At 47.6% G+C, this 14976-nt stretch overlaps 1 long non-coding RNA gene across 1 annotated transcript in view; it reads right to left on the minus strand.

The window, feature by feature from the left end:
• LOC138665518 (uncharacterized) overlaps positions 1-14175 on the minus strand; it is a 163267-nt gene extending 149092 nt beyond the window's left edge. Inside the window, exon 1 of the long non-coding RNA XR_011318483.1 lies at positions 13988-14175. This is a non-coding gene — a long non-coding RNA (uncharacterized lncRNA). The remainder of the gene's footprint in view (positions 1-13987) is intronic.
• Between the last annotated feature and the right edge of the window lie 801 nt (positions 14176-14976).

The raw sequence follows: 14976 nt of genomic DNA on the forward strand, positions 1-14976 counted from the left end.
AGTCAAGAAGGGAGGCCTGCGCATTACCTCGGTCCCTGGGGAGAACCAATGAGGAATGGGGACACGTTCAGGATGAAGACGAAGGGCTGAGACAGATGAAATGGTGGGTAACGCAAAAGCGGAAGCCTGGCAAACAAGAGAGAGATAATCTGGTCTCTGAAATGAGGAGTGTGTTGCACCAGTGGGATAGACTGGAAGTGCGAGAGTCAGTACTATATCGTAAGAGGCAACAGCCAAAAGATATGGAAGTAAGGTGGCAAGTGGTCATCCCAGGAAGAATGGCTCAAGAAATGGCTAAAGAAGCCCACGAATTCGGAGCGCACTTCGGCCCTACAAAGACCTACCAATGGTTGCAGCGGTATGTGTATTGCCCCCTTTTGGAGCTTGTGGTGGAAGAGGTTTGCCGGCAGTGTCGAGTATGTGACCTCATTAAGAGTACTGAGTCTTGATGATCGACTATCTCCTCGTGGGACACTCGGCCCGGGGGCTGCAATACTGTTTGGCGATGACCGATCATTTCTCTAAGTTCGCAATAGTCACTCCGACTAGAGACCAGACTGCGGAATCGGCGGCGCGAGCCATCTGTCAAGACTTCATCCGGGTGTATGGGTGTCCAAAGCGCATCCACTCTGACCAAGGCGCATGTTTCCAAGGCAAGGTGATGGAAGAATTGTATCGCATGTATGGCATCGAGCGGTCCCGGACCACCCCTTACCATCCTCAAGGCAATGGAGCTTGCGAACGCTTCAACAGAACCTTGCTTCAGATGCTGAGAACATTGGAGGAGGATAAGAAGGTGTGTTGGCCAGACTATCTGCCAGAATTGGTCTGGACCTACAACAATCGGGTCCACTCCACCACGGGTTATACCCCCTATCTACTGTTGTTTGGAAGAGCTGGACGAGAGATCATTGAGCTGAATTTGGAACAGCCAGAGGAGCTGATGGAGCGAACTGTCACCTCATGGGTGAAAGAGCATCGGCAACGTTTGCAAACGATACAGCGGTTGGTGGGTCAGCAACTGCAAGAAAAAGAACATACGACCCGCAAACCAACTCAAGAGTTACCGCTCCAACCTGGAGACCGAATATCGGTCAGAGAGAAACGCCCTAAGGGAAAACTAAGTGAGAGATGGGAAGTACAGCCATACAAGGTTATCAAGCGAGTGTATGCTAACGGCCCTGTCTACAAGGTACAGATTGAAGATGGGGCATCTGCCCCTAGAGTACTTCACAGAAATATGCTGCGGCCTTGCCGGTCTGAGGTCTGTTCTATGCCATTGTCGCCTGAAGGCGCCACTCCACTTCCGGAATCTGTCATGCCTGATGACCAAATTGATGATGAGTGGTGAACCGTCCCTGACACAGTAGGGGATCCTCAGCCGCCCAGAGACGGTAATCCCATGGATGTACCAGTACCGCCATGCGAGGAGGAGACCAGACCAGAGCTCACAATGTCCCCTGCAACAAGTGTTCCTCTGGAAGATAGTCAAGCCTTGCCTGACAGCCAAGAGCTTCGGAGATCCCAGAGGTCTAATGCAGGGGTTCCACCAGTCCGATATGTAGAACAGTGTGCTCTGTCTGTTTTTACACCTTTGTTGCCTCCTCCATTACACTTTTACCCTGATGCTGCGATGGCCGAGGACGACCATCATTAAGAAGGGAGGCATGTAAGAGGGTGGTGCTGTTATGGACAATGAGAAACACGCTATCACTTTAAGAGGCTGCATCCCCTTGTCTGGTGTGATGGTATGTTCTGCTTTTCTCCCCTACTCTTATGGGTGTTATGAGCTGGTCTGTGCTGGGAGCAGAGAGCTGAAGCAGCATGGAGAGAGGAAGTTTCTAGAGAGGACTGAGAGAACTTTGTGCTGTTCTGGCCGGAAGAAGGAACTTTGGCTGCAAGAAAGATTACACAGCATGAGACGAACTGAGTTTGCTAAATAGACTTTCCCGGTTACAGCAAAGGGTGGCTTGTCATGATCCCAATGGCAGGGGATCACAAAAGGACAAGCACAAAAAACAAAACAAGCTCTAGGGTGATGGAAACTGAGCTGACCGCGATCCTGAACCTCAACACACAACTAGCTGTAGCCGGGGAACGTGCCTACGATGATTCCTAGACGTCTCGCGCCAGTCGAAGAACTAACTTTCCCTATTAGAAGAAACACAGACCTCTCTTGCCTCCAGAGAAACACCCCACAGAAATAGCAGCCCCCCACATGTAATGACGGTGAAATGAGAGGAAAGCACATACGTAGTTATGAAAACAGATTCAGCAAAATGAGGCCCGCTAAAGCTAGATAGCAGAGGATACAAAAGTAAACTGCGCGGTCAGCGAAAAACCCTACAAAAAACCATCCTGAAATTACTTGAACTCATGTTCCAACTCATGGAACATGAGGAGTAATATCAGCCCACTAGAGCAACCAGCAAAAAGGAATCAAATATCTGCAAGCTGGACTAAAACAAAAATTAAGCAAAACGTGGAACAGGAAAATCAAAAACTTAGCTTGTCCTGAAGAATACAGAAGCGGGAAGCAGAGGTAACAAGACACACTGATTACATTGATAGCCGGCGAGGAAATGACAAGAAAGCCAGGTTAAATAGGAAACTCCCATATCCTGATAGAACAGGTGGACACCAGAGACAGCAGAGAACACAAGTCACCCAGTACCATCTGTAACCACCAGAGGGAGCCCAAAAACAGAATCCACAACAGTACCCCCCCCTTGAAGAGGGGTCACCGAACCCTCACGAGAACCACCAGGGCGACCAGGATGAGCCCTATGAAATGCACGGACCAAATCAGCAGCATGAACATCAGAGGCAACCACCCAAGAATTATCCTCCTGACCATAACCCTTCCACTTGACCAAATACTGGAGTCTCCGTCTGGAAACACGAGAATCCAAGATCTTCTCCACAACATACTCCAATTCTCCCTCCACCAGCACCGGAGCAGGAGGCTCAAGCGAAGGAACAACAGGTACCTCATACTTCCGCAACAACAACCGATGGAACACATTATGAATAGCAAACGATGCCGGGAGATCCAAACGAAACGACACAGGGTTAAGAATTTCCAAGATCCTATAGGGACCGATAAACCGAGGCTTGAACTTAGGAGAAGAGACCTTCATAGGAACAAAACGAGAAGACAACCACACCAAGTCCCCAACACGAAGTCGAGGACCCACGCGGCGACGGCGATTAGCAAACTGCTGAGCCCTCTCCTGGGACAACTTCAAATTGTCCACCACATGACTCCAAATCTGATGCAACCTATCCACCACCATGTCCACTCCAGGACAATCAGAAGGCTCCACCTGACCAGAGGAAAAACGAGGATGAAACCCCGAATTACAAAAGAAAGGAGAAACCAAGGTAGCAGAACTAGCCCGATTATTAAGGGCAAATTCGGCAAGCGGCAAAAAGGTAACCCAGTCATCTTGATTAGCAGAAACAAAACACCTTAAATAAGTTTCCAAGGTCTGATTAGTTCGTTCCGTCTGGCCATTCGTCTGAGGATGGAATGCAGACGAAAAGGACAAATCAATGCCCATCTTAGCACAGAACGTCCGCCAAAATCTAGACACAAACTGGGATCCCCTGTCAGAAACGATGTTCTCCGGAATCCCATGCAAACGAACCACGTTCTGAAAAAACAGAGGGACCAACTCAGAGGAGGAAGGTAACTTAGGCAAGGGTACCAGATGAACCATCTTAGAAAAGTGGTCACACACAACCCAGATGACGGACATTTTTTGAGAGACAGGGAGATCCGAAATAAAGTCCATGGAAATGTGCGTCCAAGGCCTCTTCGGGATAGGCAAAGGTGACAACAATCCACTGGCCCGAGAACAGCAAGGCTTAGCCCGAGCGCAAACTTCACAAGACTGCACAAAAGAACGCACATCCCTCGACAAGGAAGGCCACCAAAAAGACCTGGCCACCAAGTCTCTAGTACCAAATATTCCAGGATGACCTGCCAACGCAGAAGAATGGACCTCGGAGATGACTCTACTGGTCCAATTATCCGGAACAAACAGTCTTTCAGGCGGACAACGATCAGGTTTATCCGCCTGAAATTCCTGCAAAGCACGTCGCAAGTCTGGGGAGACAGCCGACAAAATCACCCCATCCCTAAAGATACCAGTGGGCTCAGAATTTCCAGGGGAGTCAGGCACAAAACTCCTAGAAAGAGCATCCGCCTTCATATTCTTTGAACCTGGCAGGTATGAAACCACAAAATCGAAACGGGAGAAAAACAGTGACCAACGAGCCTGTCTAGGATTCAGACGCTTGGCAGACTCAAGGTAAATCAGATTTTTGTGATCAGTCAAGACCACCACACGATGTCTAGCACCCTCAAGCCAATGACGCCACTCCTCAAATGCCCACTTCATGGCCAAAAGCTCCCGATTACCAACATCATAATTCCGCTCAGTGGGCGAAAACTTTCTAGAAAAGAACGCACATGGCTTCATCACTGAGCAATCGGAGCTTCTCTGTGACAAAACTGCCCCTGCTCCAATCTCGGAAGCATCAACCTCAACCTGAAAAGGAAGCGAAACATCTGGCTGACGCAACACAGGAGCAGAAGAAAACCGGCGCTTAAGTTCCTGAAAGGCCTCCACAGCCGCAGGAGACCAATCAGCAACATCAGCACCCTTCTTAGTCAAATCCGTCAAAGGCTTAACAACACTAGAAAAATTAGTTATGAAACGACGATAAAAATTAGCAAAGCCCAAGAACTTCTGTAGACTCTTAAGAGATGTAGGCTGCGTCCAGTCACAAATAGCCTGAACCTTGACGGGATCCATCTCAATAGTAGAAGGGGAAAAAATATACCCCAAAAAAGAAATCTTCTGGACTCCAAAGAGACACTTTGAACCTTTTACAAACAAAGAATTGGCCCGCAGGACCTGAAACACCTTCCTGACCTGCTGAACATGGGACTCCCAGTCATCCGAAAAAACCAAAACATCATCCAAATACACAATCATAAATTTATCCAGATATTCACGGAAAATATCGTGCATAAAGGACTGGAAGACAGAAGGAGCATTAGAAAGTCCAAAAGGCATCACCAAATACTCAAAATGGCCCTCAGGCGTATTAAATGCAGTTTTCCACTCATCACCCTGCTTTATCCGCACAAGATTATACGCACCCCGAAGATCAATCTTAGTGAACCATTTAGCCCCCTTAATGCGAGCGAACAAATCAGTCAACAATGGCAAAGGATACTGATATTTAACTGTAATCTTATTCAAAAGACGGTAATCTATACAAGGCCTCAAGGAACCATCTTTTTTGGCCACAAAAAGAAAACCTGCTCCCAAAGGGGACGAAGATGGACGGATATGTCCCTTTTCCAAGGACTCCTTAACATAATCCCGCATAGCAGTATGCTCTGGCACTGACAGATTGAACAAACGACCTTTAGGAAATTTACTGCCAGGAATTAAATCTATAGCACAATCGCAATCCCTGTGAGGAGGAAGCGAATTGAGCTTAGGCTCCTCAAAAACATCCCGATAATCAGACAAAAATACCGGAACCTCAGAAGGAGTAGATGAAGCGATAGAAATCGGAGGTGCATCATCATGAACCCCCAGACATCCCCAGCTTAACACAGACATCGTTTTCCAGTCCAAGACTGGGTTATGAGTTTGTAACCATGGCAGACCAAGCACTAAGACATCATGTAAATTATACAGTACCAGGAAGCGAATCACCTCCTGATGAACGGGAGTCATACGCATGGTCACTTGTGTCCAGTACTGAGGTTTATTCATAGCCAAAGGTGTAGAGTCAATTCCTTTCAAAGGAATAGGGACTTCCAGAGGCTCCAGACTAAACCCACAGCGGTTGGCAAATGACCAATCCATAAGACTCAGGGCAGCGCCTGAATCCACATAGGCATCGACGGAAATGGCTGATAAAGAACAAATCAGAGTCACAGACAAGTGAACTTAGACTGTAAAGTACTAATGGCAACAGACTTATCAACCTTTTTTGTGCGTTTAGAGCATGCTGATATAACATGAGCTGAATCACCACAATAAAAACACAACCCATTTTTCCACCTATAGTTTTGCCGTTCACTTCTGGACTGAATTCTATCACATTGCATTGTCTCAGGTGCCTGTTCAGAAGACACCGCCAAACGGTGCACAGGTTTGCGCTCCCGTAAACGCCGATCAATCTGAATAGCCATAGTCATAGACTCATTCAGACCTGTAGGCACAGGGAACCCCACCATGACATCTTTAATGGCCTCAGAAAGGCCATCTCTGAATCTTGCAGCCAGGGCGCACTCATTCCACTGAGTAAGCACCGACCATTTCCGAAATTTCTGACAATATATTTCTGCTTCATCTTGCCCCTGAAAGAGAGCCAATAAAGCTTTTTCAGCCTGAATCTCTAGGTTAGGTTCCTCATAGAGCAAACCCAATGCCAGAAAAAACGCATCCACATTGAGCAACGCAGGATCCCCTGGTGCCAATGCAAATGCCCAATTCTGAGGGTCACCCCGCAGGAAAGATATAACAATCTTGACTTGCTGAGCAGGGTCTCCAGAAGAGCGAGATTTCAAAGAAAGAAACAACTTGCAATTGTTCCTAAAATTCAGAAAACTAGATCTATCTCCAGAAAAAAACTCTGGGATAGGAATTCTAGGTTCAGACATAGGAGCATGTACAACAAAATCTTGTATATTTTGAACCTTAGCAGCAAGATTATTCAGGCTGGAAGCCAAACTCTGGACGTCCATGATAAACAGCTGAGGTCAGAGCCATTCAAGGATTAAGAGGAGGTAAGACGCAGCAAGGCTGCAATTAAGGCTAGGCAGCAAACTCTGAGGGGAGAAAAAAAAAAAAACTTCCTAAGACTACTTTTCCTCCTACTTCAGCCAATACGATTACCACTTTTTGGCCGGCTATACTGTCATGATCCCAATGGCAGGGGATCACAAAAGGACAAGCACAAAAAACAAAACAAGCTCTAGGGTGATGGAAACTGAGCTGACCGCGATCCTGAACCTCAACACACAACTAGCTGTAGCCGGGGAACGTGCCTACGATGATTCCTAGACGTCTCGCGCCAGCCGAAGAACTAACTTTCCCTATTAGAAGAAACACAGACCTCTCTTGCCTCCAGAGAAACACCCCACAGAAATAGCAGCCCCCCACATGTAATGACGGTGAAATGAGAGGAAAGCACATACGTAGTTATGAAAACAGATTCAGCAAAATGAGGCCCGCTAAAGCTAGATAGCAGAGGATACAAAAGTGAACTGCGCGGTCAGCGAAAAACCCTACAAAAAACCATCCTGAAATTACTTGAACTCATATTCCAACTCATGGAACATGAGGAGTAATATCAGCCCACTAGAGCAACCAGCAAAAAGGAATCACATATCTGCAAGCTGGACTAAAACAAAAATTAAGCAAAACGTGGAACAGGAAAATCAAAAACTTAGCTTGTCCTGAAGAATACAGAAGCGGGAAGCAGAGGTAACAAGACACACTGATTACATTGATAGCCGGCGAGGAAATGACAAGAAAGCCAGGTTAAATAGGAAACTCCCATATCCTGATAGAACAGGTGGACACCAGAGACAGCAGAGAACACAAGTCACCCAGTACCATCTGTAACCACCAGAGGGAGCCCAAAAACAGAATCCACAACAGTGGCTGTTCTGTGCTGGTTTGTGAAGCCACGAAGATACTGAGAAGGGGACTACAGTTTCCAGGAGCAAGGAGAAGACCACGCTTTGCAGAGCTGACAGGAATCCGTGCGCACCACCGTTTTGGACTTCGGGGGCCCCCTGGGACTGGACCTGTGTCCCCAACATCACCGTGAGTTTGTTCCTGTATGGTGCACCTGTTAGGGCCTAGTGCAGGCTTCAGTAGTTAGAGCACGGTAGCCATGTGGCCTATGTAGTAAAGGCCAGGGAGGTTATATGCAGAGTAGCATTTATATTTGTTTTGTTGTGTAAAGTTGCTTTTGAGACAGACTCAGTTTGTAATTGTTGAAGCACGGTGCTATTTTACAGACAAGATAACTCATGTGCATTATCTTTTGTTATTGTAAACCCCTGTTTGCACCATCCCTGACCTTCCATTCCCTGTCTCCCAATAAATCTATCCTTTGTTGTTTGCACCTCATCTTGTGTACAGTAGTCTTCCTGCACCATGGTGGTCCCCCGGCCATCGCTTCAATACATAGCGCACCTGTAGTGCGCGGGTCGGCATCATCTCGCCAGCAGCCTCGACATGTAGGCTGCAGCAGTATGTGATGAGCAGGCTCCTGTGCGGCACTGCCACTCTGAGGGACAGAGCCAGCAGTAATCAAGATGAAAGGTCAGCATACCGGCCTGTGTGTGCATGGAGCTCCAGCTTCTCCTGCTCTTATCTGTTATCCCGGCAGAGAAGGAGACACGGGGGAGGTGCCGGGACAGTGCAGAGCTGTGAGCAGGAGAAACTGAAGAGCTGCATGTGGACATCAACCGCCCCTGCACCACAGAGGAGATTGTGTGATGTGTGTATGAGGTATCTGGTGTGTGTGTGTGATGCTGCATGTGTTTCATGTGTGTATGAGGTATCTGGTGTGTATGTGATGGCTGCGTGTGTGTGATGGCTGCGTGTGTGTGATGGCTGCGTGTGTGATGGCTGCGTGTGTGATGGCTGCATGTGTGTGATGCATTTGTGTCAGAGCTGCGTGTGTGTGAGCTGCGTGTGTGTGATGCATTTGTGTCAGAGCTGCATGTGTGTGTGAGCTACGTGTGTGATGCTGCATGTGTGTGTGTGAGCTGCGTGTGTGTGAGCTGCGTGTATGTGTGAGCTGCGTGTGGGCTGCGTGTGTGTGTGTGTGTGAGCTGTGTGCATGTGTGTGAGCTGTGTGCGTGTGTGTGAGCTGCGTGCATGTGTGTGAGCTGTGTGTGTGTATGTCATTATACATTGGGGCTGTGCGTGTGTGTGTGTCATTATACAGTGGGGCTGTGCGTGTGTGTGTCATTATACAGTGGGGCTATGCGTGTGTGTCATTATACAGTGGGGCTGTGCGTGTGTGTAATTATGCAGTGGGGCTGTGCGTGTGTGTCATTATACAGTGGGGCTGTGCGTGTGTGTCATTATACAGTGGGGCTGTGCGTGTGTGTGTAATTATGCAGTGGGGCTGTGCGTGTGTGTCATTATACATTGGGGCTGTGCGTGTGTGTGTGTCATTATACAGTGGGGCTGTGCGTGTGTGTGTCATTATACAGTGGGGCTGTGCATGTCTGTCATTATATAGTGGGGCTGTGCGTGTGTGTAATTATACAGTGGGGCTGTGCGTGTGTGTCATTATACAGTGGAACTGTGCGTGTGTGTAATTATGCAGTGGGGCTGTGCGTGTGTGTAATTATGCAGTGGGGCTGTGCATGTGTGTCATTATACAGTGGGGCTGTGCGTGTGTGTGTGTGTCATTGGTGCATTCACTCTGTGTCATTCTATGTGACTGCAGACTTGTGCTTCTCACATTGCTCGCAGAGGTGTGGTTATTTGGTGGGTGTCTGGCTGCAAGTTTGTGATTTGCATACATGCGGTCACATGCCGAGTAGACTTGCATGGCCTAATTAAACTGTATTGAACAAGGCCCAAAACAGTCTAGTCGAAATGTGGCTGGTAATATATATATATTGCATGCTTGTGGTCACAAGACCACCTGTTGACGGCACCAGAGAATCTTCACAGTGCACAGTGCGCACGATATGAGGATTCACACATAGTGACTGTAGACATGTAGCATAAGATCCGATAACCCCTTTAAAGGGAACCTGTCACCCCGTTTTTTGAGATTGAGATATAAATACTGTTAAATAGGGCCTGCGCTGTGTGTTACTATAGTGTATGTAGTGTACCCCGATTCCCCACCTATGCTGAGAAATAACTTACCAAAGTCGCCGTTTTCGCCTGTCAATCAGGCTGGTCAGGTCGGGAGGGCTTGTTCACAGCGCTGGTTCTTCCTCAGCTTTACGTTGGTGGCGTAGTGGTGTGCGCCTGTTGAAGTGACTAATCCACTGTGGGCACGTGAACAAGCAGCGCGCGATCTGCGCTGTCATCCCTTTCGTCGCTGGGGGCGGCCATCTTCCTGGGGCCGCGCGTGCGCAGATCGAGTGCTCTGCTGCACGGGGCTTCAGGAAAATGGCCGCGGGATGCCGCGTGTGCGCATTAGAGATCGCGGCGGCCATTTTCCCAAAGCCGAGATGCAAACTCGGCTTTGGGAAAATGGCCACCGCGATCTTTAATGCACACGCGCGGCATCCCGCGGCCATTTTCCTGAAGCCCCGTGCAGCAGAGCACTCGATCTGCGCACGCGCGGCCCCAGGAAGATGGCCGCCCCCACCGACGAAAGGGATGACAGCGCAGATCGCGCGCTGCTTGTTCACGTGCCCACAGTGGATTAGTCACTTCAACAGGCGCACACCACTACGCCACCAACGTAAAGCTGAGGAAGAACCAGCGCTGTGAACACGCCCTCCCGACCTGACCAGCCTGATTGACAGGCGAAAACGGCGACTTTGGTAAGTTATTTCTCAGCATAGGTGGGGAATCGGGGTACACTACATACACTATAGTAACACGCAGCGCAGGCCCTATTTAACAGTATTTATATCTTAATCTCAAAAAACGGGGTGACAGGTTCCCTTTAAGGATGAGCCACTACTCATGGGCCACTGCGGTGTGCTTGCCCCCTAGGCCAAAATTTGCCAGTCAGCCCCTGACCTGGTCCTTTAGCCTGCTAGATCTAGTATTAAAACACTCACAGGGACCTGGTCCTTTAGCCGACCGTGATTTAGCTTTCTCACAGAGAGCAGGCTAAATCCAAGTTGGCAGAAGGACCTGGTCCATTTGGCCAATAATTATAGTATTAACCCCTTCACAACGCATGATGCAGTTACATCATATATCATAGAAATATAAGAAAAAAAAATATTGCTTTTGCTCAATTAAAAAAAAATACACAAATTTGGAATTGATGTGTTCAGAAAGGTCCGACCAATCAAAATGTAAAATAATCTGATTGGTAAACGGCATAACGAGAAAAAAACTCGAAACACCATAATGACTTTTTTTGGTCGCCGCAACATTGCAATAAAATGAAATAAGAGGTGATCAAAAAATGGTATCCGCGCCAAAATGGCATAAGAACGTCCCGCCAAAACAAAAAAAAATCCCCAACGGCGATGTGGATGGAAAAATAAATAAGTTATGGGAAGGAAATTTTTTTTTTTTTTTTAAAAAAAAGGAAAACCGCCCGAGGGTTAAAACACTCCTAGGTGCATGCATGGAAAAAATCTGTGGTTGTCTGATCTACAAAAATGATCACCAGTAAATAAAACGGGACGCAGAAGAGATTGGCGCAGAATATTGTACACACTGGGATTAAGGGGAAAATTCTTGCGTATAAATGTCACGTATAAATAAATGTGTAATCAGATGTCATATTTTGTCTACGGCTCAATATTACTGCAAAAAAGCACATGACAGGATTCATATGTATCTATATACAATAAGGGTCCTTCTATCTACTGGGATTTAGCATTCTTATATAGAGCAGGCTAAATCCAAGTCGGCTAAAGCAGGGGTCCCCAACTCCAGTCCTCAAGGCCCACCAACATGTCATGTTTTCAGGATTTACTTAGTCTTGCCCAGGTAATAATTGCACCACCTGTACAATGCAAAGGAAATCCTGAAAACATGACCTGTTGGTGGGCCTTGAGGACTGGAGTTGGGGACCCCTGGGCTAAAGGACCTGGTCCCTCTGACAACCAGGAAATAGCCGGCTCTGTGTGAGGCCGGTTTCATACGTCAGTGGCTCCGGTACGTGAGGTGACAGTTTCCTCACGTACCGGAGCCACTGACACACGTACACACATTAAAATCAATGCATCTGTGCAGATGTCATTGATTTTTTGCGGACCGTGTCTCCGTGTGCCAAACACGGAGACATGTCAGTGTTCGTGGGAGCGCACGGATTACTCGGACCCATTAAAGTCAATGGGTCCGTGTGCAGTCCGTGTGCCATGCAGTAGACAGGGCTACATTAAGCGCTGTCCCCCCACTGGTGCTGAATCCGCCATTCATATCTTCCCTGCAGCAGCGTTTGCTGTAGAGAAGATATGAATAATAGTGTGTAAAATCCAGATCCAGGTCCCCACCCCCCTCCCACCCCCTGTGCACCCCCCCACTGTGATTAAAGTACTCACCCAGCTCCCGGCTCCCTCGCTGCTTCCTGTCCTGGCCGCACCTTGTACTGAATGAGCGGTCACGTGGGGCCGCTCATTTACAGTAATGAATATGCGGCTCCACCTCCCATAGGGGTGGAGCCACATATTCATTACTGTAAATGAGCAGCCCCACGTATTTTAATCACAGTGAGGGGGGGCGCACAGGGGGTGGGGACCTGGATTTTACACACTATTATTAATATCTTCTCTACAGCAAACACTGCTGCAGGGAAGATATGAATGGGGCTTCAGCGTGATGCAGAGGACAGCGCTAAACTTTAGCGCTGTCTCCGGCACGGTGCGTGTGGTACCCAGTGGGCACACTGATGTGCTACAGAAACGCACCGGCACACGGACACAGATAATTCCGGTACCGATTTTTCCGGTACCGGAATTATCTGGACATGTGAGACTGGCCTGAGAAAGCTAAATCCCAGTGCACAGAGGGACCTGGTCCTTTAACCTACTAGATCTAGTATTAAAACACTCACAGGCACCTGGACCTTTAGCCGACTGGGATTTAGCTTTCTCACAGAGAGCAGGCTAAATCCAAGTCGGCAGAAGGATTAGGTCCATTTGGCCAATACTTATAGTATTGACCCCTTCACAACGCATGGTGTAGTTACGTCATATATCATAAAAATATAAGAAAAAAAAAATATCACTTTTGCTCCATTTAAAAAAAATAAATTGGAAATTTGGAATTAATGTGTTCAGAAAGGTCTGACCAATCAAAATGTAAAATAATCTACCATCGAAACCTTCAAAAAGAACATGAAGACCTCTTCAGACAAGCCTACAACCTGCAGTAACCACCGATCAACCAAACCGCTGCATGACCATCTCTACCCTCACCTACTGTATCCTCACCCATCCCTTGTAGATTGTGAGCCTTCGCGGGCAGGGTCCTCACTCCTCCTGTACCAGTTATGACTTGTATTGTTTAAGATTATTGTACTTGTTTTTATTATGTATACCCCTCCTCACATGTAAAGCGCCATGGAATAAATGGCGCTATAACAATAAATAATAATAATAATAATCTGATCAGTAAACGACACAAAGAGAAAAAAACTCGAAACGCCATAATGACTTTTTTTTTGGTTGCCACAACATTGCAATAAAATGAAATAGAAGGTGATCAAAACATGGTATCCGCGCCAAAATGGTATCAATAAGAACGTCCCGCCAAAATTAAAAAAAAAAATCACAAAAGGCGATGTGGATGGAAAAATAAGTTATGGGAAGGAAAAAAATGTTAAAAAATGGAAAATCGCCTGAGGGTTAAAACACTCCTAGGTGCATGCATGGAAAAAATCTGTGGTTGTGTAATCTACAAAAATGATCACCAGTAAATAAAATGGGACGCGGATCAGATTGGCGCAGAATATTGTACACACTGGGATTTAGGGGAAAATTCTTGTGTATAATTGTCACGTATAAATAAATGTGTAATCAGATGTCATATCTAGGCTGCAGCTCAAAAAATGACATGACAGTATTGATATCTATCTATATACAATAAGTGTCCTATCTACTGGGATTTAGCATTCTTATATAGAGCAGGATAAATCCAAGCTGGCTAAAGGACCTGGTCCCTCTGACAACCAGGAAATAGCCGACTCTGTGTGAGAAAGCTAAATCCCAGTGCACAGAAGGACCAGGGCCTTTAGCCGACTGGGATTTAGCCACAACCGTATGTATACTCACCAGTACCAATCAGCTGCTCTTGTCTAGACTGGGGCTGCGCCTTAGAGGGATAACGTCACGGGAGGAGCGGAGTCTCTACAGTGCAGAGCTGCCACTCAGTTCCAAGCACGCATGCGTGGGCGTTCGCCCGCTGTCATGACATAGTTACACTACCTGCTCCTTCTACACGCCTCCTACATAACTGCCCCTGCGCATGCGCCAGTCTCTACCCACGGCCATGACAACTCGTGATCACCCACGTGACACGGTACTGAAGATGACGCACTTCCGGTGCACGTGTCGACCCGCGCTCTATAAATACCTGCCACGTGCATCGTCATGCTGGCTAAAAGCGCGCCAATCGTACGTCAGAGCAAGGTAAGAGCTGTTGTACGCCGTGATTGGTTTGGGGGAGCTTGACATTTCTCTAGGGCCCGTTGCCACCTTCCATCATGCATTCAACTGTATCAGCGTGATGCTTGCCCCCACAGATGAAATCCATGATGGAGGAGGGCTTCCGGTGACGTCTATGCACGTCAGTCATTGCGCGCCTCACTGTTGAGGAGAAGCGGGGAAATGGGGGATAGGAGAGCAATGTGTTTTTTTATTGCTTCATTGTGTTCTCTACCTGGAAGGCGGTGTGTAGGTTCTGCAGTGTGTACTCCGTGTAGGTTCTGCAGTGTGTACTCCGTGTGCCTGGGGTCTCTGCATTGTGTTCTTCCTTAAGCCTTAGTATTTTGCTCTGTTGGGGGGGAGGGCTGTACATTGGCTCTGCAGGGAGCCCCGGATTGCTGGCTCTGCATTGTGTACTGTGTGGGTCGGGGACGGCTCTGCGGGGACCCTCTGCATTCATTCTGCCCCACTCTGCTGAGGAGCAGGGGGGGAAAGGGTTTAGGTGAGAATTGTACTTAATTTATTTTTTAAACTTTGTTTACAACTGTGCCGAGGCTACCTTGTTCATTATGTCTATATGCAGTGGGGAGCTCTGCTCTGTCGGCTGTGGGGAGCTC

Source organism: Ranitomeya imitator, chromosome 2 (assembly GCF_032444005.1).
Source record: "Ranitomeya imitator isolate aRanImi1 chromosome 2, aRanImi1.pri, whole genome shotgun sequence".
Classification (NCBI taxonomy): Eukaryota; Metazoa; Chordata; class Amphibia; order Anura; family Dendrobatidae; genus Ranitomeya; species Ranitomeya imitator.